General features: G+C 33.6%; 1 pseudogene; it reads right to left on the reverse strand.

Moving 5' to 3' along the window:
- Window positions 1-6,502: 6,502 nt before the first annotated feature.
- The window catches only part of LOC114087813 (small nuclear ribonucleoprotein E-like), a 31,941-nt pseudogene continuing 10,615 nt past the window's right edge, over window positions 6,503-27,828 (reverse strand).

Raw genomic sequence — 27,828 nt, forward strand, 5'->3', positions numbered from 1 at the left:
TTTATTATTATGAAATGCCCCCCATTACACCTAGCAATTTATTTGCTCTGATTTCTATTGTAATGTTGAGAAAACTACTTTTGCTTTTAAAACTTTATTGTTTAAATGATATTTCTCTTTTTTTAGTTCTTTTACTCTCAGACTACTTTTGTTCTTGAATTTGAAGTGAGTTTCTTATAATATCAGATCATTTCTTTTGGTTTTGTCTTTTTTAATATCCATTTAATCAGTCTCTGCTTCTTGTTTGTTTTGTTTATATATATATATATAAACACACACACACACATACATACATATATATGTCATTATCAATATTCTAGTGTTTATTTCTGAAATTTTATTTTCCTGTTTGTTTCTTATAGTTCCTATTCCTCTATTTCTATCTTCTTGCCACATCTGGACTATATATTTATGTTGCTATGAACAATCTTCTCATAGCAACCTTTTACTACTGTAATTGAAGTAAGGAAGCCTTATTTCCATTATGTTTACACATATTTGTGCACCTTCATTTATTCTTCTCTTCTGATAATTTTAAGTTTCTTTCTTATATAAGTTCCATTGTGATTAAATTTTCTGTAGCCAAAATATAAGGGTATTTATGACAGTGACAAACTCTTATTTTTTCCTTCATCTGAGAATGTCTTTATTGTCTCTTTTACCCTGAAAAATAGTTTTGCTAGATATAAAATTCACATTTAACTTTCATTTCTTTCAGCATTTGAAAAATCTGCCGCTTTCTTTTGGCCTTTCTGGTTTCATATGGGAAATCCATTGTCATATGAATTGGTTATTTTAGTCAATTCAGAGTGCTATAACAAAGTAACATAGAGTAAATGGCATTATAAACATCAGAAATGTAGTTCTGGAGAATGGAAATCTGAGATTAGAGTGCAAGCATATTCTGGTTGTGGTGGGGGTGCTCTTCCGAGTTGCAAATTGCCATTTTTTTCATTGTATTCTCAAATGGCAAAAATAAGGCAAGAGAGATATCTTGCATACCTTTTATAAGAACATAAATCATTTTTTATGTTGATTCTTTCTTTATGACATATTCCCCAAAGGGCCCATCTCTTAATACCATCAAATCATGGGTTAAAATTTGAATTTGGAAAGAACACAAATATTCAGCCCATAATTTGAATAATCCCCTATAAATACAGTTTTGTTTCACTTTGGCTACTCTTAAGAATTTTTTCTCTGTTTTTATACTTCAAAAAATAATTATGATGTATCTGGTATTGATTTTTTTTAAAAAAAATATTTATTTTTTAGTTATAGTTGGACGCAACACCTTTATTTCACTTGTTTATTTATGTATTTTTTTTTTTGTACGTGGTGCTGAGGATCAAACCCAGGGTCTCGCATGTGCAAGGCGAGCGCTCTACTGCTTGTTCAAGTTTCCTTAGCCTCTTGGATCTGTACATTTGTATCTATCAACAAAATGTGGAAAATTTTCAGACATTACTTTTTCAAATATTCTTTTAGTCCTTCTTGCTATTATTGAGTTTTCTGAGAATCTGATGATATAAACATTGGATCTTTTGTTATCATCATACAAGTACTTGAGTCACATTTCAATTTTTTCCAATACATTTTATCTCAAGATCACTGATCTTTACCCTCTGTCATCTCCAGTCTACCACTGAACCTATCTACAAAGTGTGGAATATTTTTCAATTATTGTATCTTTCAGTTCTCTACTTTTCATTTAATTCCTTTTTATGATTTCTCTTACTTTCCTGAGACTCTCCTATTTACTTAATTTGTTTCTAGAGTATTTGTAACGGATAGATAAGGTATTATTTAAATGTAATACCTTATGATCCTTCTCATGTAGTTCCAACATATGATTCACCTCAGAATTGAGTTTTGTCTGTTTTAATTCAACTTATGATTTTCTTCATTCTTGGTATGATGGGTAACTTTCAATTATACCATGAATGTTTTGTCTACTATGTTAGGAAATTCTAGAGTCTATTTAAATATTTTATTTCAGTTGTCAGGCAACTTGTTTAGGTTTACACTGGAGTTGGCTTAGTTCTGTCAGCTGTGACTATATAATGTCATCTTCGTTTTGAGAATCTTTGCTAATCTCAGAGCCTTTTGTGTTATTTTGTCTGCCTTAGTTTTTCTAATGCAACTGAGATAGATACCTACTGGTCCCTGGTGGTACTGCCTGAGCAGGTGAAAAGAGTTTCCATAGTGCGCACAGCATCTAGCAAATAAGAGGTCTAGTAACTTCCCCCTTCCTGGGGCCCTTAGTATCCTAGGATCTGTGGGCAAGGAAGGGGAGACACAAACCTGTGGAATGGAAGGGGCTCACAGGGCCAGGGTGCTTGTTGTGAGTGGGTCCCTTTTATAGGTTTTGTCTACCTGTCACAAGTCTGCGAGTGGAGGAGGAGAGCTTCATGCCTTTGGGAGAAAATATCATAATCCATCCATACAGCTATTTCACTAGGTCCTTCCTGCCCATTCTTCAAACATGTTCCAGTGTCTCTGGGCAGAAGTTGGATGTTTATCCAATACTGAGTCACTTGTAACTGTGTTCCAATTGTCAGTTCCTCCTTCCACCTCAGTATCTCTTAGTAGGGGAGAGAAGTCTCAGGACCACTGTTGAGAGTGGAATTCTCCACCAGTTGACTTTGCTGGTACTGTTAGCTCACCTTAAGTTGTCACATAGACTTTGCTTAGATGCAGGGGAGGAATAAGTCTTCCTGGACTGGACTCTGCTGTCAGCTTTGGAACAAAAAGTCTGAGTGACTTTATTATGATGGAAGCATGAAACTCCCTAGCACTGTGTTTTCCTCTGAGTTTTGAAGTCTCAAACTAATTTGCCTTTTAGTTACCACATATTAGACTTTTTCTTGAGTTTTCTATTGAACTATATCCAGGATTTATATTTTTAGTCAGTAGGGTGAAACAGGGAGAAATAGGTCCATGTCATATTGTTTGGACCAGAATTCCAACAGTATGTTTTAAAATAAAAATGAAGTTTCATATTATCTCTACTATTTTGCCTTTTTTCTCATTTTTAAATTTGCTCCATCCAAAAAGAGAACTCTGAATCAGTAAACATAATCTATGGTCTTAATGACTGTTAAAATATTTTCAGTAATAATTTAATATAATGTAACTTTTATTCCACGAAAACTAATAGAAACTCAATTTAAAATACAAAATTCTAGCCTGTATAAAATTGGTGAAATTAATCAGGTAATACAGAAAACTATATAGTTCTCGAAACACTGGCCAGAGCAATTAGACAGACGAAAGAAATTAAAGGCATAAAAATAGGAAAAGAAGAACTTAAATTATCACTATTTGCGGATGACATGATTCTATACCTAGAAGACCCAAAAGGGTCTACAAAAAAACTACTAGAACTAATAAATGAATTCAGCAAAGTGGCAGGATATAAAATCAACACACATAAATCAAAGGCATTCCTGTATATCAGCGACAAAACTTCTGAAACGGAAATGAGGAAAAACACTCCATTCACAATATCCTCAAAAAAATAAAATAAAATACTTGGGAATCAACCTAACAAAAGAGGTGAAAGATTTATACAATGAAAACTACAGAACCCTAAAAAGAGAAGTAGAAGAAGATCTTAGAAGATGGAAAAATATACCCTGTTCATGGATAGGCAGAACTAACATCATCAAAATGGCGATATTACCAAAAGTTCTCTATAGGTTTAATGCAATGCCAATCAAAATCCCAACGGCATTTCTTGTAGAAATAGATAAAGCAATCATGAAATTCATATGGAAAAATAAAAGACCCAGAATACCAAAAGCAATTCTAAGCAGGAAATGTGAATCAGGCGGTATAGCGATACCAGATTTCAAACTATATTACAGAGCAATCGTAACAAAAACAGCATGGTACTGGTACAAAAACAGGCAGGTGGACCAATGGTACAGAATAGAGGACACAGAGACTAATCCACAAAGTTACAACTATCTTATATTTGATAAAGGAGCTAAAAGCATGCAATGGAGGAAGGATAGCATCTTCAACAAATGGTGTTGGGAAAACTGGAAATCCATATGCAACAAAATGAAACCGAATCCCCTCCTCTCACCATGCACAAAAGTTAACTCAAAGTGGATCAAGGAGCTAGATATCAAATCAGAGACTCTGCGTCTAATAGAAGAAAAATTTGGCTGCGATCTACTTATTGTGGGGTCGGGCTTCAAATTCCTTAATAGGACACCCATAGCACAAGAGTTAATAACAAGAATCAACAAATGGGACTTACTTAAACTGAAAAGTTTTTTTCTCAGCAAGAGAAACAATAAGAGAGGTAAATAGGGAGCCTACATCATGGGAACAAATTTTTACTCCTCACACTTCAGATAGAGCCCTAATATCCAGAGTATACAAAGAACTCAAAAAATTAGACAATAAGAGAACAAATAACCCAATCAAAAAATGGGCCAAGGACCTGAACAGACACTTCTCAGAGGAGGACATACAATCAATCAACAAGTACATGAAAAAATGCTCACCATCTCTAGCAGTCAGAGAAATGCAAATCAAAACCACCCTAAGATACCATCTCACTCCAGTAAGATTGGCAGCCATTATGAAGTCAAACAACAACAAGTACTGGCGAGGATGTGGGAAAAAGGGTACTCTTGTATTTGCTGGTGGGACTGCAAACTGGTGCGGCTAATTTGGAAAGCAGTATGGAGATTCCTGCGAAAGCTGGGAATGGAACCACCATTTGACCCAGCTATTGCCCTTCTCGGACTATTCCCTGAAGACCTTAAAAGAGCGTACTACAGGGATACTGCCACATCGATGTTCATAGCAGCACAATTCACAATTGCTAGACTGTGGAACCAACCCAGATGCCCTTCAATAGATGAATGGATAAAAAAAAAATGTGGCATTTATACACAATGGAGTATTACACAGCACTAAAAAATGACAAAATCATGGAATTTGCAGGGAAATGGATGGCACTAGAGCAGATTATGCTTAGTGAAGCTAGCCAATCCCTAAAAAACAAATACCAAATGTCTTCTTTGATATAAAGAGAGCAACTAAGAACAGAGCAGGGAGGAAGAGCAGGAAGAAAAGATTAACATTAAACAGAGACATGAGGTGGGAGGGAAAGGGAGAGAAAAGGGAAATTGCATGGTAATGGAGGGAGACCGTCATTGTTATACAAAATTACATATAAGAGGTTGTGAGGGGAATGGGAAAATAAACAAGGAGATAAATGAATTACAGTAGATGTAGAGAGAGAAGATGGGAAGGGAGGGGAGGGGGGATAACAAAGGATAGGAAAGGTAGCAGAATACAACAGTTACTAATAGGGCAGTATGTAAAAATGTGGATGTGTAACCAATGTGATTCTGCAATCTGTATTTGGGGTAAAATTGGGAGTTCATAACCAACTTGAATCCAATGTATGAAATATGATATGTCAAGAGCTTTGTAATGTTTTAAACAACCAATAAAAAAAAAAAACATTTATCAGCAAAAACATATTATTTTTAAAAATCTTTATATAAAAAATTAAAGTATTACCGAAAAATGCATATTAATCATATCTATAAAGGTATTATTATGTAAGTAGCATTAAATGATTCTAAAATTTTGTAATGTACATTTTATTCATCATTGAATGTCAATAAATGATATGAAAAATCTGTCTTTAATGGAGAAACTGCATAAAAAGAACATGCAAGAAAAAGAATTAATTGTCCTCCTTAAAATGGGTGGAAAAGACTTCTGAAATTCTTCATTTTAATGCTTTTAGACATTATTATATTGAGTGATTTTATGTAGGATCTTGTCCTAAGCAAAACAGGACATGAGACTCTCCAAGGCAATTATATTCCAACACTAATTCTAACCCTAACAACAGTTTATCAAAAAAAAGTACTTTAAAATGTTTTCAATGTAATTTTGTTTCTACAGTCTATATAAAATACATATTCCACACTAATTTTTTTATAAAAGACTGTCATTTTTGAGGGTTCACAATCAACATTCTAAGGGTTATATAATCTGTATTTCCACTGAATCTGATATATTAGCTGATATATTTTTAAATTTAAATTTTCAATTTCTTTCAATGTTTTAATATTTTAATTAGAAGATTTTCCTTAACTAAGAGGACTGTCATTATAAAATTGTACTTTGTCAGTTAATTTGAAGTTAACAATGTGTCTGAACTTAGATACAATGACTAAGGACAGGATGTTCAAAAACCAGAAGATGGAACAGTATTATAAAAATATTTTTAATAAGATGAAAGTAAAATAGAATGAGGATTTTTAAACTATATCTACAAACTCATTGTTATACCTACTTTTTTGTTTAATAAAAAGAGACCTACAGCATTTATTTTCATCTGGTAATAAATAAGAATAATCAAAACAATATGAACAAATATTTTAGAATGATATTCTCAGCAAAGGACACCTAAAAAAATAATTGTAGCTTTCTCTGTAATTTCTTACTTCAATGATCATTTCTAGTTGGAGACATTTGGTAGCAAAGTATTATTACTTCATTTTAGCATGATCTGACCCAGTTGTTTTCCTGACTTTGTTTTAGAATGAATCTCTTCTGTATCTAATCTCATCTAATACAAGGTTTATGTAATCATCAAAATCAATAATACAGCCCTCTATACACACATTCACTTGCTCATAGAGACACACCTAAATCTGTTTTTCAAGTATCTGAAGACGAGGTTGAGGAGCTACACCATCACCTTCTGGACTTCCTGGCTTTGGCCACAGTATACCAGGGGGGAATCTCAGAAAGACCACACCAACCCGCACCTCTGAAAGCAACTTCTGGAACTGAGCATTATACCTCCTTTTAGAAGTGAAAGTTAATTCTCCTCTCCTTATGTAAGGGTTGGATGTAGTAGCTTGCTTCTGTTAAATAGACTACTAGAATTAAAGATTAGGTTATTAGAGGCCTTACAATTATCTCTTTACACTTTCTTGGGCCAGCTGCTGTTGTGAAAACTAGATGTCAGGCCATGAAGACCCTCAAGCAATTCCCATGTAGGTGTCCATGTGGCTGTGAACACAGGTTTCTTGCAAAAACCATGAGACAACATAGGCTTCTGTCAATAGCCATGTAAGTGAGCCACTTCAGAAGTGGATCCTGTAGCCCTGATCAAAATTGCAGATGCCAGAAGCCCCACTCAACAACCTAACTATATCCTAAGCCATGATAATAGCCATATGCAACAACTTGAGTTGATCCTAAGCTAGAACCAGCTAGCTAAGCTGCCTTTAATTTCTGGTTGTTTGTTTGTGTGTGTGTGTTTTCAGGTGCAACACAAGAAACCCAGGGCCTTGCTTGGCTAGGCAAGTGTTCCACCACTGAGCTAAATCCTCAGCCTCCTGCCAGTAAATTTTTGACCCATAGAAACTAGGAGATGATAAATACCTATTGTTTGAAACTCATGTTTTAGAGTAATTTGTTTTGAAGAAACAGATAAATATCTCTAATAGTTTTAGTCCTCATCCTCTGTAACAGTCCTTGGCAAAGAGATCACATCTTTTCATGTCCTAAAGTAAACATGGTCTCACCTCAGGTGGTAAGTTTGGGGAACATTATAGAAGACACATAACTCCTTCTTGCTAATAAATCCACCTCTTTCTACCCTTTTAAGTTTACCAATATCATTACTCCAATTCCTCCCACACTTTCTTTCTCATTAAAAAATAGGATATTAGTGTAATAGATTTAATAAATGTTTGGGTGGACTTCAATCAATCAAATTCTTAGATTCCATTTTATGGTTTTTCAATAAGGACAGTCTATGACAGGGATAGCTATTCTCAGAAATCAGATAAGTGATTTTTTTATTCACTGATATTTTTATTCCATTTCTTTCACTGTTGTTGTTTTGACATTATCATACATTTTATTTGTTCGTCCCTGTGGTCTACATGAACTATTTTAATATTGTATTAGAAATACATAGAGAACAACCTATAATTTAAAATTCTATGTTTGAATATATCTGTATGTTTACCTTTTAATATGGATATTTCAAACAAAAGTTTATGGAAAATTATCTGGAACTAGCAACCTCTCTAAGCAAAAACTCTAAGGTAAATAATGGTTTCCTAAAATGAACAGTCTTGGGAGTGACATAATTCTGTCAATGGCCAAATTTTCTTCTCAGAAATCCCACTGTTATGTTCAAGGAACTCCCAAGCAGAATACCCTAAGAGTAATATTAACAATGATGGTCAAATCTGGTTTCTGTATTTTTTCTTTCTAACTCCACATATGTTTTTGTTGTTGTTTTTATCAGGGTAACAGATATGTTGTAATATGTTAAGAAAGACAATTCTTGTGTTCTTGTGAGAGAAAATGAATTTCATGTTTTCCTTCCAAAATGAATATAGAATTCTTACACTAATTATTTCATTGCTATTATTTCATGATGATATATTCCTATGATAACATTTTAACCCAAAACTTGGGGATTTATTTCCTTTTAGAAAATACCTAAAAGCTACATTTCACTAAAAGGAAATGAGAAGGGATAAGCTATTCCAAAGTTTCAAGCTATAGGTAAAATATTTTTAGAGTCACAGATACATATTAGCTTTCCAAATTTTGTAATTTTCAAAGTTGGATCCAAACAAAGAAATAAATTGTGCAAATCACCTTATATGTATTGAAGCATACAGCAGCAAAATATAGACTATGTTATGACAGAATTAGTAATTCAGTGCAATTCATTAAGAAAAGTTTCTGGAAGGGTGATTCAAGTATTATTTCAGTATTAAGTTGAACTAAAATACAACCAGAATTCTGAGTTTAACGGCATAGTGACAGATATTAATTGCTAAAAAGATGTATTGTGGCATTTTAAAATTAAGATTAACAATTTCACCATCACACCAATCACCCTTGACACCTAAGACTGAACTGCTTCCCTTGTGTTACCATGTTATGACAATAGCAGCTCCTGTCTGATATTCATAATGGACATTTCAAAGAGCTGACAACTGATCCTCAGGAATCTGAGAGGAAATATCAAGGAGGTGTTACTTATCCACATGTGAGGCTTCCAGGAAGACCAAGAGAATTTGTAAAGCTCAATATTGCTGGAAATTCACTTAATGCACTCTGTCCTTTTCCCTGGTGTCTACACAGAAGTGATTTAAGGATACAGGCTGCCATGTCTTGATTTAGAACTAAGATCTTAATCACAATAAAACCCCTGCCTTGGCAGACCTTTTCTGTTATCTTCATGAAGACCTCGGCAATAACAGACACTCAATTTCTCACAATTCATACAGAACCACCTTATGGCTTTTCTGGCCAGCCATTCCCTTTTTGGAATTTGCATTTAGACCAATTGGAGATAAGATGTGGTGCTTTGGGGAGCAGGTGTTAAGAGACCCAACAAAAAGTAGAGCTGTTGGAGGGCTGTAGAACAGTGTAGGTTGAAGCAATCAATTTTATTGCAGTACACTGTTTCTCTTGCTCCTAACAGCTGCTCAGAGGATAGTCGGGAAGCTGCCCTGCTGAGCAGATTTGAGTCAGAGGATGGAAAATCCAACTCATTTCCAGGCTGAAGGGTCCCACATTAAAAGACCATAAAGCTAAAGTCATTTCAATAGTAGCTCCAGGGGCACATTAACTTTGCCTTCCTATAAAATCTCTGTTAATACAGATCTCAAACACAAGTTGCTTGTCATTTTACCATTCAGCACAACATAGCAGATTTTTTAATTTTTTCTCCTGCCTCAGACATTTGTGTACACACACACACATACAGTTTTATTAAATGAAGAGTAAAAGCATGCAGTCACTATTTTACACATGTGAATGCAACTCTAACAAAAAGCTAACACTGAAAATTTGCAACTTTTGCATTTAAAGTACAGAAAGTTCTTTTCATCATGTATGATGCAGGAAAAAAACAGTATATTACCATACATATTGCTACAAACTTTGTGAGGCTTGAAATTTCTGGAGTGTTAATTTTGAACCATTTCTGCCTTGGAGGAATGCCTTAGAGGAGCAAATTTAGAATATAAATTGGTCTTTGAGAAGTCTGCTGAGTTAAAAGGCTGGTCATGTGAGGACTCCTGAGTATGCTACAGTTTTTGTGGAGACACTCGAGATTCAAGGACTGACTGTTCTTGCTGCTGTCAGTTGGATATTCTCTTGGGAGATCCCTTGAGAGATTCAGCTGATGGGTGCTTTACTGTAACTGTAAACTACTTGGGAAGGGAGGAGAGAGTGGGATTTAGAAATATGTCTGGCAGCTCAAGGATCTGGTTTGAATGCCAAGTAGCAGCTGAGACAACTGGTAATAGCTTTAAAATCCCCAAGGGAAAAGGATTTTTAAAAAAGGCAGCTAGGTTCTTTTCTACTATTTTGAACATAGGTAATGCAATGCTTTCCAACAAGATCATTATTTTGGAGTTTAAAAATAATATATAACAATGTTTTATGCCCAGGGAAAATTGAAAGACTGAATTTACAATCAGTGTTCCTATATAAATGGAATTATATAAATCTGTTTTTTTATATAATTATGTAATGTACCAACTATTAATGCTATATCCAAATGATACCATGAGATATAAATACTTAAACTATTGGAATCAATAATTATAATACCTTATACAGTTTATACATTAATGTATGCAAATTTTATACAGTTTTTAAAGTGTGCCCATAATATAAAAATGTTAACATTTTATTTTAAGCAATCTTTTTTATTAAATTATTAACATCACCAACAATAGATATTCAAATGGAAAAATGGAAAAGCAATAAAATAGCTCATCAACTGCTAAAAGTATAAGATTTAATGACAATTATAAGCATAGGAGATTGCAGAATGATACTTATTGACATTTAAAAATTAAGGAAAGTTAAAGTTTGTGGTTAATTTTTAAAATTCAACTACTGTTAGGGATGTATAAGATACCTAAAAAAAGAATTTCTATACTTTTTTAATTTTAAGTTTATTTTTTAATGTGACATAACTAATTTATCTGAGTAGATTGTGAACAATTGCCTAGTTGGAATTTTAGTAATCTCATTGTGAAGAAAATCAAGAAAGTTATTTTAATACATGTCCTACTTTCCAACTTCCAAACAGCAATTAGAATTTCTAGCAGATTGTACTTGTTTTAAGAACACAAATCAGCTTTTGGCTAAAGGCACTTCTCATGGAAAACAATCTAATGTGAAGTCCCTGGTACAAACAAAAAAATCAGAAGAACTTGTTGCTGACAGGGCCTGGGGGTCTGTGCCATGAAGGGCAAAACTCACACATTCATCTACTCTGGCCATCTGCCCTTGTCCCTATGTCCTTTTATATCTTTCTTTCTGATTCCTACAGCTCATCAGCAACACAGCAGCTGTTGGACTGTCTTGCAGAAGATAACTTAAGCCTGGAGCCTGAAACTTCACAGAGAAGGAAATACTAATTTGTAAATATCATCACCCTTCAATCACTCTACGGCTGAGTCATAAAGAAAACCCAAAGTGATTTGTAAACACACTAGCATACAGAAGTATTCCCCATTTCACACCTTTTGTTCCATCTAAAGAAAGAGCAGGGACCAGATGCTTATGCAATTCTCACCTTAACCCCACACATTTCAAAAATTACAAAGGACAAAGGTAGAAAGGAAAAAGGATTTGGGTAGGTATGATGCTTACCATATGTACCCAATTTCTAGTAATTTTCATTAAGCATTAAAACATTTTAAAAATTTCAACATTTTGGCCTCAAAAATGCCTGTTCCATATTGACTCCCATACCTTCAAACCATGTGTTTTCCATTCCATGCCTTCAATAGTTTGGAAAATAAAGTCCAAAAGGGTTTGGTAGAAAGCCTGTGACTTCAGAGCACACTGTAAATAGCTTCTTCTCATCAGTCAGCACAATCATTTATATGTCCATGGCTAAAGTTAATTATTTTGCCCATAGTAGAAGCATAGTCAAGGCTGATTTTATTCTACTTAGCTCAGTGATACAATACATAAAGTTAATGATTATCTGATTATTGTCATTCTAGATTCATCAAAATATAGGCTTGTTTCAGTTTAAGATCTATGTTTATTACAGGGGAAAATAATGAAAAAAAGTAGCAAGTAAGACATTTTATCACAAATAATGAAGATTATCTTAACCGAGCCTACATATGGTGACAAAAAAATACACTCTAAGAAATACCACTCCCCCATGCAAGGTAACTTTAAAATGCCCCAAATTCAAGCACTCTCAACTGTATCTTCAGCGATGTTACCAAGCACCAGACTTATCTGTCATTGTTCTTGTTTCTGTGATGAAAATTAACAATAGTTCATTTTCAGAGGTTCCGTATATCAGTGAAAACACATTACACAGAATGTGCAGTAGTTTATCTTTTTTCCTTTAGAATCTCATTTGATAACATTAGGTATCTTTCAGCTTTCTCCTATAGGCTGGAAATATAAGAAAAATATCACAGGGTGACTAGGTTTTGATGAGAGAGTATACAGTTTGGGTAAGGTTCTAAACACAGTATTCATTCTGAAATGGCATATATAATAGGGGTAATCTACATCTCCTGGGAAACCAGAAGAATAGCTAATGAGCACACTATGATTCTATTAGAAGATGTTCATCAGAAAGAATAACTACAAAAAAACAAGCTTTATGCTACATCATTGTTATAAACCGAATTATGAACCTCCAAATTTTTTTAAGTCCTACCATATATTAGATATCTCCAAATGATGATTTTTCAGCCTTCAAAATACAGAACATGACTGTATTTGAAATTCAGACTTTTAAGGGTATAATTAAAGTACAATGAGGTCATATGTATAGATATTAATCCAGTAAAACAGGTGTCATTACAAAAAGAGTGGATTAGAATACAGACACAGAGGAAAGACCATACAAAGACCACAGAGCACAGCCATCTATACAAGGAGAGTGGTTTCCAAAGACACAATCCTGTTGACACTTTGATCTTACATATCTAGGCTCCAGAACTTGAGAAAATATGTGTCTGCTGTTTAAGACACCCAGTCTTTGTTATGGCAGCTCTAGCAAACTAATACATTCATTTTCTTTCAACACATTACCAACAATAGAAAGCCACTCTTAACACCTATTGACATAATACAAAATTAATGATTTTAAGCATAACAATTTATTTCAACAAGGTCAAAAAAATATCACTCAAAAGACATCATAGACTTCAAATAAAGAAATGAAGGCTGCTGGAGAGGATGTGGGGAAAAGGGTACCCTTGTACATTGCTGGTGGGACTGCAAACTGGTGCGGCCAATCTGGAAATCAGTATGGAGATTCCTGGGAAAGCTGGGAATGGAACCACCATTTGACCCAGCTATTGCCCTTCTTGGACTTTTCCCCGAAGACCTTAAAAGAGCGTACTACAGGGATACTGCTACATCGATGTTCATAGCAGCACAATTCACAATTGCTAGACTGTGGAACCAACCCAGATGCCCTTCAATAGATGAATGGATAAAAAAAATGTGGCATTTATACACCATGGAGTATTACGCAGCACTAAAAAATGACAAAATCATAGAATTTGCAGGGAAATGGATGGCACTAGAGCAGATTATGCTTAGTGAAGCTAGCCAATCCCTAAAAAACAAATACCAAATGTCTTCTTTGATATAATGAGAGCAACTAAGAACAGAGCAGGGAGGAAGAGCAGGAAGAAAAGATTAACATTAAACAGATAGATGAGGTGGGATGGAAAGGGAGAGAAAAGGGAAATTGCATGGTAATGGAGGGAGACCCTCATTGTTATACAAAACTACATATAAGAGGTTGTGAGGGGAATGGGAAAATAAACAAGTAGAGAAATGAATTACAGTAGATGGGGTAGAGGGAGAAGATGGGAGGGGAGGGGAGGGGGGATAGTAGAGGATAGGAAAGGTAGCAGAATACAACAGTTACTAATATGGCATTATGTAAAAATGTGGATGTGTAACGGATGTGACTCTGCAATCTGTATTTGGGGTAAAATTGGGAGTTCATAACCAACTTGAATCTAATGTATGAAATATGATATGTCAAGAGCTTTATAATGTTTTTAACAACCAATAAAAAAAAAATAAATAAAAAAAAAATACAAAAAAAAAAAAAAAAAAAAAGAAATGAAGGCTGGGATGGTGGCTCAGAAGTAGAGTGCTTACCTAGCATGCTTGAGGCACTGGGTTCTATCTTCGGCACCACATAAAGATAAAATAAAGGTATTCTGTCCACCTACAACTAAAAAGTAATTTTTTAATAAATGAAAAAATAGAAAATAAGAAGGACTAAAAAAGATAAGGTGGAAAAAAATTGAATATAATGACGTAAGCCAGGAGAAATGAGAAAAGGGAGAAAATATGTGAAGAAACAAATAGCATGTAGTCACAATGGCAATTCTGAATTGTAATAAATGAAAGAAGATACAATATCTTGACATTCTCAGAAATGGATAACTGTACAAGAAAATTAAATTATAACTATAAATACTCTTATTCAGCTTTTTAAATATCATTAGAAGAAAAGATCTTTAAAAAACTTATTTGGAGTTTTCACAGAAAATAATTGGAATCAGTGAAAAAAATTGATGGATTACTATTTTAAAATATACAACATTATTATATACTTATCCTCTATAGTTCATTGAATTATAATTCAACTATGCACATGAACATAAACTGTAGTATATTCATATTATACTGTACACTCAATTCCAGGCCATTAAAACTGTTTTTATTTTTCTACTTTTTCTTCAATTAGTTTTTACTATTTATATTCATTATAACTAAAGAAAAAGCTGACAAACTAGGTAGTTAAGCCTAAATGAGTATTTAATTGATCATTCCTTGAGGTATAAAGGTACCCAAAAATCAGTATGGAAGCCATGACAAAAAATTAAAAGAAGGGTTTGAACACAGGTTCTGGGTCAAAGTGAAACAGAATTCAAAAACAGATAACAACATATGGTCAAAATAGCTTTTCTTATTAATCACATTCTTTTCCTATGTATTCCTAAGCAAAATAAATATAAAAGAAGTCAGCCAATCTTAGGAGAAAAATCATTGATATCATACATAGTCTGTATTGCAGACACCATTTCTAGATCATGGTGGTTTTTACTTCTAGAAAGTAATTTTAGCATTTATCTTCCCTACCTTGACTGTGATTTTAATACTAAGATTTTTGTTTTCATTTGGAACTTTTAATCTTCAATATATTTCCTTGCTAAATAGTATACTAACTTAGAATGTATATCTAGATATTTTCTGTATGAGTGAACAGTTGAATAGAATGAAATGCTTTGTGAAATATTCATTTGGAAATGTCAAGAATCTACTACAATCAAAATATATAGAAGCAAAAACAGAAGGTAGAGCTAATGCTGACTGTCTTAAGCATTATTCAGATCATCTGCAAGTCTTATAAAGCTACTAAAATGGGGCCAAGAGCTTAAAAAGAAAAAGCAATTGAGTATAAAGCTGATGCTACTCAGGAAAATGAGAAGGATGTAAAAAAATGCCATTGTAATAATAAAATTATAAATTTTAGTGAACATCTAAAGATTCCTGTAATATTCTATCTCTTTTTCAGGGTTCCTTTATTTAAAGGCCTATTATATGTCCAGCAACATATATATCTCCAAATTGTGATTTTTCAGCCTTCAAAATAATATCATAATGTAGATATCGTTATTCTCTTTGCTTCTAACTAATAGATAAAGGAAACATTGTCTCTTGGTAATACTATGTGTTTTTCTTCTTCCTGGGAACCATGTTTGATTTTTCCCAATTATAGATTTAACTCTTGTTGGAAAATATTCCAGAAATTTAAATGCTGTCTCATTTTCCATAAATAATAAAATATAACTTTATATCCCCTATTTTATTCACTATGTGGCTCTATACAGCAGAAGCAATGACAATTGATGCCTGTAGATTTTATTCAGAGCCTAGCCTCTCAGTGGCAATAAACACAGCTCAACAAGACCTTGCACAGAAGTCATTCCTGGTGAGCATGTAAGTGATCCATCATGGATACTGATGTTTCCCTTAAGATGATGCTCTTTCCAGGAAGAATTATTTTTCTTTTTACCAAACAGTTTTTTAAATAGGATTGTTGAAAACAAGTGTCTGTATTTTTAAAAAAAAAAAAACATTTTATATCTTTAAAAAGTCACCTAAATAACACATTAGATTACATCCTTAGAAATACTTCTTGAGCATTTTAATAATATAATTTGTTAATCGTTCATCCAACTTTTACCTTTATATTCTCTTACCAATAACATATCTGGCAAGGGGGATTTCTTGGCTGTAAAACATAATTCTTTCATATTTATTTTATAACTTCTTGAATTAAGACACTGTTAAATCTTTTATAGAAATTTCATAATGGATTATAAAAGATAATTTCTCAAAGTACTTCACAAAACTAGAGTCTGGAAGCTGAGATAATCAGGATCTATAAAATCTAATTAATAAAGATAACACCTATGTTCTGTGAAGTCAATATTGTAAAATTTGCCTGTAGCACCTATGAAACATGTTTTTATCTACACAAAGCTTCGGAATTTTTCTTAGAAAATTTTATATTGGCATTTTTTTCATGGTTTAAGTGTGTTTCCCTGAATCCTTATTAAAGAATTCATCAAATGTATGTCCAAGAGCAGAGACAATAACAGTAATATGGTTTTTAGTTCACCTCCATAATTTCAGTCTAGTAAAGATAACTAAACAGGGAAATGATAATCTGTAATGAAAATTAGATCACATAAAAATCAAGATAACAAGAGTATATCATTTTGCCTATAACAACTAAAATTATGTTAGCTGACCAAAATGCCAAATAGTAACCACAAATTGAATGTGTCTTGCTTTTGGCCTAACCATAAATATTGTTTGTTTGTTTGACTGATTGATTGACTGACTGACTGACTGACTGACTGCAGTGCTGAGTGTTAAACCCAAGACTTCACACATGTGAGGAAAGTATTCTACCACTGAGCAACATCCCAAGCCTAGATTGGTTAAATATTCAAACAGTGTATGTGTGGTGGGGGTGTGTGTACACACACACACACACACACATATATAATATATATATATATATATATATATATATTACTAGCAACTTTCTATTGTTGTGAAAAAATACCTAGATAAACAACTTAAAAGCAGGAAAGGTTTATTCTGGTGACAGTTTCAGAGGTATCAGTCCATAGTCCACTTGTGGCGAAGCAATAAACAATAGCAGAAGCTCATGGTGGAGGATACTTATTCACCTCATGGTAGCTGGGAGCAAATAAAAAGACAGGCACAGACCAGTTCCCAATATCCTCTTCAAAGTTCAAATGTCCCAAACCATCAAATTTTCTTCTGCTAAGCCCTACTTCCTAAAGGTTCCAATAGTGGCACAGGCTGGCAAATAAATGGACCTTTTAGGGACATTCCTGATCCAAATTGTAGAACATGTACATGTAGATATGTATCAAATTTAAAGATGTATGCCCCACATATTTTTATTTGGTGTTAAAAGACCTGATCTGCTAATATAGGATAATAAAATTTAGTAAAATTTTACTACATTTTGACCTATATGCTTCCCTGGAAATAATCCAAATATAACACTGAGAAATCCCTTTATGAATTATCAAATAAAAGAAAATGGCTAATTTTCACAATTTATGATCCTACTAATGTTAATATATCATAAAGAAAAGTACAATAAAAATTTCAATTTTTAGATTGAAAAAGAAAGACACAAGTTAAATATTTCCCTTTCGATCAAAGTGCCATGAACTTGAAAGGATTTGCAAAGTGGAAACAGGTGTAGTCAACTGTTGGAGTATTTTAAAAATTGCTTGACACATTATAATAGTGTGATGCAAAACTGAAGCTTGACATTACTGTAAGCATTGAAAGATCATAAATCACTTCAGACAGCATGCTGTAGTCTTAGTCCTTTTACACTAGTAGTATTGTATAACTGTGATATTATATATTAGCAAAGCAAAAATAATACTGAACTTAAATAATAAGATAAAATGTATCTTATATGTTCAATGTGTTATATATAATTCGATATTGTTTGTTCAGCAATTAAAGATTATTTTCAGCTTAGGCATATTTAGATATTTTATTGAATGCTGAACATTTTTTATGAGGCTTTAAAGTGGACTTTGCACACATTCATATTTTATGATTGTTTCAGTAGATGCAAAATGAAAATTACAAACAAAATAAGGCCATTTAAAACAGAACTGTCACAATAATTTTTCTTTGTAAGTAAAAAAGAACTATTTCACACAAATCCTAATAATTTCACTTTTATACAATGACTTTTTCCCCACAAGGATCCTAATTTTTTTTCTCATGGAAACAATCTTCTAACAACTTTATTTCTCCCCATTTTTTTTTGTAGTGACACTATAAGACAATTCAGTTCAAGAGAAACGTGCATAGGATGCTGGCTCCCCTTGCTCTCTGTAATGATGGTATCGCTACAAGTTCAAATTAATAGTCATAGTGACTGCTTTCTCAAAATGGCTCAAAACCTTGTACTGGCTTTCAATATAAATAAGAATAAATTAAGCTTATTCATTTCCATCAAAATTAGACATTTTTACAAGCCAATATTTAATAAGCCAAAAATATTTCATCATTAAAGAACTTCAATTAAGTAATTTGATTTAGCTTAACATAAAAGTTGTCTGAAAACTGCTTATGACATACACATTATACACATACTTTCAAATTCCCAAAAGAAAAGTACAGTTTTAGCATTTATTGTTTTTTTCAGTGTTTACCTGTTTGAGGTTTTTTCGCATCTGGGCCCAAGAGATTTACTGCTAGATACTTGTTCAAATACCTCATTTTTTGTTAATTCTTAGTTCAACTTTAAACAGATAAGCATGTTATGCCAAGTATAAAATTCAGTCATAGCTTTTTTTAATATTAATTAAACTATGCTTTCCTAATGCTCAATGATACTAATAGTATATATTATGACTTGACTTTTTTCTGTTTTCTTGAGAATCCCTTTATGATATGTTTTCAAGACCCAAATGCATTACATGAATTGAAAGCATCCAAACAGTCGCTAGCAGGAAAATATATAGCATGCAATCGCTTAAAAATGCAAAAAATAACAGCTGGAATTTATAACAACAAATGAAGGGAAAGATGAAGAATATATACAAATCATAAGCTTCAAGAAACACATAAATCTTTATGCAGTCTTATCATAACTCAGACAGAATGTTATCCTTTCAAAACCTGCCAGATCACGCCAGACATTATACCCAGTTTTCAAACTCAGGTGCTTTGAAGTTGTTGTCTTTGAAGTCCTCTTAGCATTGGAGGTTTTGGTCACTGCTCAGATCACAGCAATTCAGGCATTTGTTCTATTTTGTCCTATTGTTTCCCTATGTTGGTCTTTGCTGCTTCTCCCCTTTAATCAAAAGTACATCATCTTTCTATGATAAATAATCTGAAATTTGCAAGCATTTTTATATAAAATTTTGAACTTTATTAATGATAATGAACAGAACTTAGTAGATTGCAAAAAAAAAAACAACCTTTTTTTTCTTTCAAACTATTATCACTTTAAAAACCTATCTAGGGGCTGAGGTTGTAGTCAGGGGTACAGCACTTGCCTAGCATGTGTGAGGCCCTGGGTTCAATCCTCAGCACCACATAAAGATAAACAAATATAAAATAAAGATATTGTGTCCATCTACAACTACAACAAAAATAAATAAATAATCTCTATCTACTCATTTTGTTGCCTGAAGATGAGATGTTGGACAGAATGTATATAGCTTTTATAGTCTGTTTATATTTATTCACTTATTCTCTCATTCATAAATTAGCTCAAGTGTTTACTAAGTGCCAAGCATTATTCTAGGCACTTAGATTAATCTGAAAATACAACCAAGGATTCCTAAGTAGCTTTTACTCTGATTGATATTAAAAGTGAGTAGTTCTATAAAAATAATCAAGAATATTTTTTAAAATCTCAGAAAATCAAGATTGTGTATGGGAAACAAAAAAAGAATTGTAGAGTGAGGGACAAAATCGGGTGGGGGTCAGGATTAGTATTATGGTGACCAGAGTAATCTTCATTCAAATGGTGAGATTTACACAAAATTGATTTAGCTAAATTGATATATGGAAGAAGGACATTTCAAAACAGAGAAAAAAATCTTTAAAAAGGAAACATCAAGGTAAACAGTGTGCAGAAGGTGGCTGAACATATAAAATGGTTAAAGAAGTAGAAATGGAGGACACAAAACAGGAAACTATGTTGGTCATTTTCCAGTGTTGGGATTTTAATACAACTGAAATGAAGATATAACATGACTTGTATTTTATAAGGATACTTGAGTATTCAGGCAAGAGAGGATGGCAATTCAGACAATAGAGGTAACAGAGAAGGATATGTTTGAAGATAGAAACAGTATCATTTTATATAGAGTTGACAGATTTGATAAAGGATGCGAAAGAAAGGAAGTAAGCATTGCTCCAAAAGTTTCAGCTTGAAGAACTAGAAGAACAAATGTAAAACAAGTTTGTGGTAGAAGGGAAGGAAGTGAGAGGTTGGGTTTGAGGCTGAATGTTTGATATTTAGGAAAGTTTTAAACCTGTTGCATTGTGGATTTCTATTGTACAACTAGATGGAAATGTGAAAGAAATCATTGAATATATGAGTCTTTAGTTTAGAAACACTGTTAGCATATAGTAGTGAAGTTATGAGATTGGATATGATAATCACTGGTCTATAACTGTACTTAGAAGCAAACAAGAATAGAGATTCAACATATCAAAATTTCTGGGACATTATGAAGGCAGTTCTAGGAGAAAAGTTCATAGCTTTGAGCTCACACACTAAAAGAATCAAAAGACCAAATAAATAATCTAACGTTGCACCTCAAAACCCTAGAAAAAGAAGAAAAAGTCAAATCTAAATCAATAGAAGATAAGAAATAATTAAAATTAGAGTTGAAATAAATGAAATTGAGATTAAAGAAAGAATTCAAAACTCAACAAAATAAAAAGTGAGTTCTTTGAAAGAATTAACAGAATTGATAAACCCTTAGCCAAGCTAACCAAAAGAAATAGGAAAAACTCAAATTGTTAAAATCCATGACAGTGGAACTATCACCACAGAACTACTGAAATACAGAGGATAATCAGAAACTATTTTGAACATTTATTCCCAAATAAGCTTAGAAAATTTTGAAGACATCGAAAAATTCCTAGAGACAAATGTTCTATCTAAATTGAACCAGTAGTGAACCATGAGGATAGAGAAAATTTAAACAAACCAATTTTATTAAGGAAATCGAAGCAGCCATCAAAAGCCTACCAATAAAAAAAGAGCTCCAAGGGCTGGGGATATAGCTCAGTTGGAAGAGTGCCTGCCTTGCATGAACAAGGCCCTAAGTTCAATTCCCCCAGCACCCCAAACAAACAAACAAACAAAAGCCCACAAATAAAACATAACAAAAAAAGAGCCCAAGTCTGTAACTTTTAAAATAAGGTCTAGCCAGATGTTGTGGCACAAACCGGTAATCCCAGTGGCTCGGGAAGCTGAGGCAGAAGGATCTCAAATTAAAAGCCATCCTCAGTGATTTAGCAAGGCCCTGCAAAATTCAGTGAAACCCTGTCTCTAAATAAAATACAAAAAGGCCTGGGGATGTGGCTCGGTGGTTGAGTGTCCCTGGATTCAATCTCTGATACCAAAAATAAATAGATGATAGATAGATAGATAGATAGATAGATAGATAGATAGATAGATAGATAGATAGATAGTAAGGTCCAAAATCTAAATTCTGGATTATGCCAACATTCATGGTTCAATTTCTGGATTCAACTTGACCTGACTGCAGCCATCTTGAGTCCTAATCACCACAATTTCCCCAGAGTAAACTAAATCAGTTTTACCCATTTTCCCAGCAAACTATAAGCAGAGAAAATCATTAGAATGGTCTGTGGAGATTTACCACAGGACACTGGCACCAAGAATGTGCATAACTCTTTCAGGCATGAGATAAATTAGGTACAATTTGGCTAAGATGAAGTCACTTTTATCTTTACCAATTTTTATGCCTCTGCCTTCTTACCCACATTATGGGAATTCACTTGGTCTTACTCACACTAGGATTTTGTCAGTAATTCCCCCAATACTCTTTGGATCCTAACTGCCTTTCTTTCATTTTTCACATCACCTTCAGAAGCAGGTTTTCATATATTAGGACTATGTTGTTCTTAAACTGTCACAAAGAGTCAAATAGAGGAGAAGAAACCAGCAAAAGTGGCTGAGAGTGAACAATTAGTACATTAAGAATAAAGTCAGTCAAGTTCAGAGTTTGGAAATAAAATTATAGAAGACAAGAGTCTAAATTCCTTTATCTGAAAAAAATGATAATACTATTTTAAGTGAACTCTATTTGAAAAAAAACATATTTAAATGGAAAGGGTAATATTTTGTTTTGAAAACTGGTGATCAAATTACAAACAAGCAAAACTTTGAAATAGAGTGGTCTGGTAGAAATTTTAAAATCATTTACAGCATTATTCTGCTGTCTTCTCAAATTTCAACGTTCCTAAAGATATTATCATTCCATATATGTAACAATTTTTGAACTGGATTTCAACAGGCTACTGAATTGAAATTGATACTTTTTAGCATCCTACAAATGCTTTTTTGGTCTTGAAAAGAAGATATTTTGGAGTAAAGAAAATTTTTAGCTCATTCTTAATTCCCTGAAACTTTAGAGGCTGTTCTAACATATGTTTAATAGCATATTTATGGCTGTGACTGACTTCAGAAAAGTTATTGTATTTAATCCTCTTGTTATTGCCTTTGGGAATAGTGCACAAGTGCATTCTTTGAATTTTTCCCTTTAATACTTATGTTAGAAGACCATAACAAAACTTTGGCACAATAAACAATATCTGCCAAATGCCAATCAATCATTTTCCAAAGGGGTCACTTAGGGTAAGTTATAGATGAAAACCCTTCCTAAATGCTTTTTAAATATTAGCACTGGAGCTTTATATTTTTTTAGTCAGAAGTATTCTTAGACCATTGTTTTTTGGGTACAAATTTATAGTTGCCAAAACATATTCTCTCTACCTGACCCAGCTTAAAACCAGGGTACCTAACAGAGTCTTGTCAAATCAAGTATTATATAACAAGATTTTACAATAATCTATATAGGTTTTACTTTAAATGATTTCACAAATTAATCCTAATCATTTAAAAATCTCCTTTAAAAAAATTCAAACCACACATTTTATAAAATCAATTATTTTTAGGAAAATAAATATTATTTCTTTAAAAAAATCCATAAGCATAATTCAAAAAAGTAGTAGTTACATTTTAATAAAAACTAATTAACTAAATATATAATGCAATTGAAACTGCTCAAATTACTTGGTATAAACATCTCAATCAATTATCAAACAATTATTTGATTAAAATGCAATTATAATACCCATTTCATGGGTAAACAATAATCTTGTCCAAATCAAAAATAATAGTTGTAAGTGAATAGTGCTTCTTGTAAAGTCACTGTGGTATGTGTAACCTTAGAAACTGAGTGTTAATCCTGAACTTGATGTTTAATATTTATGTCATCTTTAGAAATTTAGTCAATTGCTCAAGAGTCTAAATTCCTTTATCTGTAAAAAAAATGATAATATTATTTTCAATTGAACTATATTTGAAAAAACCTATAATATAAAAATCTAAAATATATATTTTTTAAATTACTGAAGTATTTAAGTCAAATTTTTTTTTCTGGCTGGTATTTCTAGTTGTGTTAGTATTCTCCAAAGGAAAAGAACTAAAGGAGGTATGTAGAGCTTTATCTTAAGGAATTGGCTATTCAAATCTTGACAGCTGGTAACTCCAAAATCTGAAGGGCAGGCCAGCAGCATGAAAACCCAGGGGAGGATTGATGCATTGTTTAGTCCTAAGCAGCAGAATATCTTCCTTTTCAGGGCATCTCAGTCTTTTCTATTAAATTCTTCAACTGATTCAATAAAGTCTGGTCAGTTATTTTAGAATATAATCTACATTCTCTAAGTCTACAAATTTTAATATTAGCAACATTTTAAAAATACTTTCTGCTGCGCCCCTCCCCTGACTCAGGCAATGGCAAGGCCCTACTGAGGTGTACTCCTCTGGAGGAGTACAGTATGTTTCTGGGAATGGGCTGGTTTGTTTTTGTATTCCTTTAATAAGTATAGTTGCAATTTCTCATATGACCATTAAGTATGAAGGAAAAAGCATGACTTTCCCAATTAATGCAACTACTTCTAAAGAATAGATCTGTTTGCTGTAAATGCAATGATTCAGCTGTGGAGCGTAAATTGTTAATGTCTAATGAAAAACTCCCTGTATTCCTGTCAAGGAAGTTTTTGAGAAATTAAATTAAAATCTAGAGAAGAAAAATTAATGTTAAGAAGACAGATTAGTGCTTAGTACTGGGCAACTTGTTCTTGTTCCTGTGCACAATGGTTTGTGCTCTTACTCTTGTTTGATTAAAATTAATAACAAGTCAACCACTTGAACCATGGCACCGGTTCCAGTCAGTAAGTCAAGAAAGAATAGTCAAGGTATAGGCCAATAGTTTGGGACATTTCTAACTATTATTAAAAGTTAACTAAGCAGAAGCAGCTCAAAGCAAAACGTGAACTGAAAGTACAAATGCTTGCTTATGCATAAGCCAAGATACATTCTTCTATTCTAATTGTAGCTACGTAATATTTTGTTTCTTTGAATAATGATTCCTGTTTTGTAACCACAAAGTACTGTGAGCCTGCCAAAATGAAAAGTATATATGATCAACTTCACAAGTAAAGATTGGGATCAGCACCTTCACTTTGGTGTCTGTGTTGTTTCTCCACTCCCCTTTCCCCGACTCCTCACCATCCGTTTGTCTCCTGAAACCCCCTGTTGGAGCTGGACTCCCACAACTTTCATAACAATAGCTAGACTTATGTTTGACCAAACAACTGGGCACCATAATCCAATTAAGTTAATATGTAAAATTAACCATTACAGTCTAACAACTACAGTTCTCATTTCTATAACTAATCACATGGTTGTTGCTGAGATTCATATACCTATCTCTTCCCACTATTCATTTTCCATTCCTTTTATTCCTCAGCAGGCACCTTAATTAATTTTGGCTCTTCACCTGGAAGGATGATCCAAACCTTCCTTCCAGAAGGGTTTAAGCCCTTATTTGTCCTACCTCAATCAAGTTGTGGTCTTCTGTTGATTTTAACCACTGGGAATGGTAATATTAAAAGATGTCTTAAAAGACCATGTGTATTCCAGATAAAATCTTTCTTATCTCCTTGGAGACTGAAGGTTGAACTTTCTCTTGGTAATCAGGATCAGTCAACCAACCAATATAATAAATACATTCCTTCTTGCTACAGAGGCATGAAAAGTATAAAATGGCTGAATAGTAGTTTAACTTCAAGTTTAATAAAACAATTTCTGTTTCTCCTGGTGAAATCATTCCTAGCATTGGAGCTAAAATTTCTAGACCAGTAGAGCACAATGGTACTGACATAGGAAGCAAAAATTTTGAATGGGTCAGTAGGGTTAATAATGAGTGGTGCAGTTGTCAAATCTATGTATCAATTCCAGAATTATGAAATCTGGTGATGAGAGAAATATCTCTATATCTTGGATGCTGATTTAGAATAAGTTATAACCCCCTGGAAAACCTTGCCACAGGGAGATATTGCCTACTTCATGGCACCATACTTGAGTCTTCAAAAGGCTATACTACATTATCTTAAGCCATCTGCTTCAGCAATGTGAAACACATGATTAAAATACTAAATTTCATGGGCATGAATCTGCGGATACATTTCACTTGCTAACAAGTGAGTTCCTTGGTCAGAACATCATGACACAATTAGGCATCTGAAAGCCCATAAATAGTACTTTTGTCAGAAAATCACTTGAAAGGAATTCAAATCTATACCCAGAGTGTTTATTCTAGTAATAATTAAATGCTAATCCTTTACTATGGGTTGGATATGAACTGTCCCCCAAAAGCTCTTGTGTTAATGCAGTAATATGCAGAAGTGTAATGATTAGATTGTGAGAGCCATAAACTAATCAGTGGTTAATCCATTTGATAGATTAATAATTTGAATGGACTAACTGGATTGTAACTATAGGCAGTTGGGATGTGGTTGGAGGAAATAAGTCACTTGAAATATTTGTTTGGGATTTATATTTCCTTAGCACATCACTTGTGCCCTCTCTTTCTTTCTCCCTCTCTCTGCTTATCAGCCTCTATGAGAGGAAAAGCTTTCCTTCTCCCAGCACCTCAACCATAATGTTTTGCCTCACCTTGGTCCCAGGGCAATGGAGTAGGCCATCATGGATGGAACCTCTGAAACCATGAATCAAAATAAACTTTTCCTCCTTTGAGTTGTTCTTGTCAGATATTTTGGCTGGAACAAAAAGCTACCTAACACACTCTTTCATGGTGGAAACAGTAGTTATCTGTGGAAAACTACTTTCCTCAAAAGAAAAGCAGTTATCCACAGATGATGGAAAACTTTGTTCCAAAATCTGAATACATGCCACCATGTATTCAGCTGATCCCCCCAGGGATATCACCATATCAGTGCTGGTGTTTGCTGTTGGCAGGTTAGGCCCTCAGCAGAGGTGTTAACCAGGTTATTCTTGGTGAGTATAAGTCCATGTTGCTGAGCCCATGTATAACTGCCATTCTTGTCACTATGGAAAATTTGCTCATAAGCTCATTCCACAAAAACAGAAGTAGCCAGAAAAAAAAAATGCTCACTACACAATAGGTCATTCTATCTACTTGATTATTAAAAGCTTTCCCTGCTGAGGTCACCATGCGGTGAGCATTCACATGGGACAAAAATATGTTGACATTTCTTTCTCCCACTCAAAAAGATATAGCCATGTACCTCTTTTCCAAAAACTCCTTGTCATCAATTTTCTAATCACATTCCTTCCAAGTCCCTAACCAGCTGTCCAAACCATTAGCTATAGTACATGATATACATAACCCTACATATGACCATGTCTCCTTACAAGCAAAACAACCAACCCAGTACATTACTATACCTAAATTCTTGCCTACTGAAATTTCCCTTCATTTCTCTTCTTCCATGATGTCCTATAAACAGACTTTAGTGCTGCTATTTCCCCCATTTGGGTGGTGCCTGAATACCATGTAGAACCACCTATAAACCAGGCTTTAGCATTCTCTTCCCATGTCAACTTATGATAGAAATCTACCTATGGAGCCACAAGTGCAGGCTAAGAGAGAGAAAGCAATATAACAGGAGTGAAAACAATGAGTATTTGTGCCATTGCTCCATGAAATTTACTTGTGCATTTGGGCATGCTTACACCCAATCCTTTGTACATTACTCACATTTTGTGATGGAGGGCTACTGTGTACACTTAACTTTATGGCTTGGAGGCTTAGAAAATACCCAGTTTATGATGGGCAACTCAGGTCACATGGTAACTTGATGGCCCCCCAGTTAAGTTATCTGCCTCCACTAAGGCACATTATTAAACCACTAACTGTTTCTCCAGAGAAAAATAGTTATCCACAGATGACAGAAAACTTTGTTCCAAAATCTGAATAGCCACACTGTGATTCACTTACAGGGCTCCAAACAAAATCTGAATCTGTCATTAATACTCCAAGCACCATAGACATGTGGGATCATATAGCTCAAGTGGCAGAGCAGCTACAAGGCAGA

Source organism: Marmota flaviventris, chromosome 8 (assembly GCF_047511675.1).
Source record: "Marmota flaviventris isolate mMarFla1 chromosome 8, mMarFla1.hap1, whole genome shotgun sequence".
NCBI classification, from domain to species: Eukaryota; Metazoa; Chordata; class Mammalia; order Rodentia; family Sciuridae; genus Marmota; species Marmota flaviventris.